The sequence below is a fragment of the Condylura cristata genome, unplaced genomic scaffold, assembly GCF_000260355.1.
Source record: "Condylura cristata isolate star-nosed mole 26May11 unplaced genomic scaffold, ConCri1.0 scaffold00023, whole genome shotgun sequence".
Classification (NCBI taxonomy): Eukaryota; Metazoa; Chordata; class Mammalia; order Eulipotyphla; family Talpidae; genus Condylura; species Condylura cristata.
Window position 1 is genome coordinate 11,387,718 of NW_004567124.1, and position 2,744 is coordinate 11,390,461.

Below are 2,744 nucleotides of genomic sequence, written 5' to 3' on the forward strand. Positions count from 1 at the left end.
CTACTACTTTTGTGATTCAAAGCTCAACTAAGAATGTACGGAAAATAGTTTGGTGATCTTAGCTCAGTCCCTAATGGCAAGAGCTTCCTATTACAAAGACAATAAACTACTCTGCCAGACTTGCAAAAAGAGAATCAAGGGGCTTATCAAGAAAATTATTTTTTCAAGATGCAGGAGGTCATTCGTAAGAATGTGTGTTATTCTAGAATAATTTTTATCAAAAGTTAGACCCATAAGGAATTCTCTGCAGAATAGACAACAATGTTTGAGTAGTAAGAGAAGAGCTTAGAAAAATTATTAAACTTTAAAGACCCATAACTTACATGAAATTTAGTTATCACAAACAAAAGTGCTCGCTTAGGCGGATGACTGTTCTTGCCCACAAAGAGGCAGAAAATGTAAGTGTGAAGATATAAGATGAGGGGTATGTTTTTCTGTGTGTAGTATAGATCTCCTTCTACTTAGGTGTTTATTGTGTTTTCTCCTTGAAGGAGCAGTTTCACAATTCAGGTGACTTATTCTTTCATCTGACATTTTTTTTATCCTTTTTGGCACTGACCAAAAAAATGTCCCTAAAGTAACTTAATTTGTTTTAAGTTCTGTGTGTCATGGTTAAACACAAAAGAAGAATTGAGAAGGGGTTATTGTAGTGAAAAGAAAGGAAAAGATGGCAGGTAATTCCAGAGGGCAGGGTGTGAGGAGTGGGGAGAGGAATTTTGGGGGGGGGTCTCCTCTACCTTGCTGACCCCTGATTTTCCAGTTACCTTCCACTGCATATTGTCTTTCAATGTATCAGGGTTTGGGCTGGCTAGGGTCCTTCCTTTGTGTCATTCCTCCATCACCAAGAAGGTGTAGGAGTGGGGCCGGGGTGGGGGGGGAGGGTGGCGAGGTTGGAGAGGGAATTTCCACAACAACCTCTGAGTTTTTCTCAGTCTGAATGAACAAACAAAGTAATGCCACACAGATTAGTAAAACTCATGCAGAAAGTCTAGAGTGGAGCTCATCACACAAAGAATTGTGGAAGAATAAAACACAAGTAGTTGGAGCAATCAGGAGGGACATGATTGATGTATAACCATTATGAAGGAAGAGTTTGCACAGGTAGAAAAAAGGAGCACAGCATTGCAGACAAAGTGGGGAAAGAACACTTGCATAGAAGGTATAAGAGTAAAGAAGCTTATGCTATGCTTAGGAAATAGCAAGCAGTTCAGCAAGCCTGGGGTGGAGAGAGTGTTCAAGCTGAGACAAAGTTAGGCTGGGGTCAGCACGTCCAGGGCCTTGTCTGCCATGATAAGGCAATTAGAGAATATATTGAGGGGGTTAGGGGAGATGTTTGCTCATTGACTTGTGGATACCAAAATCTTCTATTTCCATCAGAATTTTAGCACTTATGATAACACAACAGCAATGTTAGTATTATTCTATTTACAGAAACAGAGATTTGTTCATGCGCCTAAATCATGGAACAATTTTTTGATAAGCCTTTAGCCCTGTCCTGTCAGTAGTTTTGAGGATTTCAAACTGTGTTTATTGGAAACTTGGAGTGCTGCAGATTTCATGGGAGGATTTGCTTCACAGGCTGTTAAATCTCTAGTTCTTTTTTAGGGAAGCAGATTTATTTATTTATTGGTTACAGTTTAAGGTAGTGAGAGACCATTGTTTTTAATTATAACTCCTTTCTAATTCATTGTCATTCATTCAAGGGGTTGCTACATGCTGCTGTACGCTGCAATACTAGTGACACTTAGGATTACAGGAAGGAGTAAAAAGAAGGTTTAAAATCTCTTGTGGATTTCCTAGAGCCTAGTAAGCAATTGCAATACAAAATAGTCTATAAATTATGAGCTAAATGGATAAGCATCACTTCTCTATTTGGGACATTAGATACCAACATCTCTTTTTCCTTTCCTCTGATTGGAAGCTGGATGTAGCCAACAGCCACCTTCACACATACAGATCATAACCATAATTTGGAGGATGGTAGATTTATAAGCTAGAAGGAATGTTGACACTTACGTGGCTTCCAGGAAGAGAAAAGCCCAATCACTGTGGTCCAGCACTGCCATGGAAAGAAAACCAAAGCCTATCATCCTTTTTTAAAAAAATTAATAATACAATAGTTTATTTTTATATCATTTTGTGCTTTTTTCCAAAGCCTATATTCTTAAAGCAACTCAACTTGCCCTTAATGATATTGAAATTGTTGCATAGGGTGTGGTGCTGACTTAAGACATGGACTTGGCTTAGCTGTCAGGAGTTAGATGGTGAGGAAACATATTTCAGGCTACAAAGCTGATGACCTTTATGATGCCATTGCAAGATATTTGCTAACATCATCTCTTGTTATACTCTAAAGGCAAACTATGCAATTGCCAAGACTATAGTGCTAGAGGACCAGGTTGAAAAGAGCCAGAATATGAATGCATCTTATCTTTGCTTCATCAAGATACTACAAATGATTTTTAAGTAAGGGTACAAACAGAGATGAAGAGAAGAGACATTATCTGAACTTGAAGTCTCCAAGTTGGAAACAGCAGAAGATAAAATCGTGTTTGCTCTAAGAATTTGTCAAACATGAAAAAAAAGGTGCTTCCATCTCAGCTATGTCCTCTACTTCAGGTGACTCAGGGCATTCAACAGGAAAGGAGACAGAGGAGGGGGAGGGGGAGCATAGCAAGTAGGCTAAAAACTGTGGGTGTGATCAGGGGCACATGGAACCAGCTAGCACCAACCACCTTGTCAAT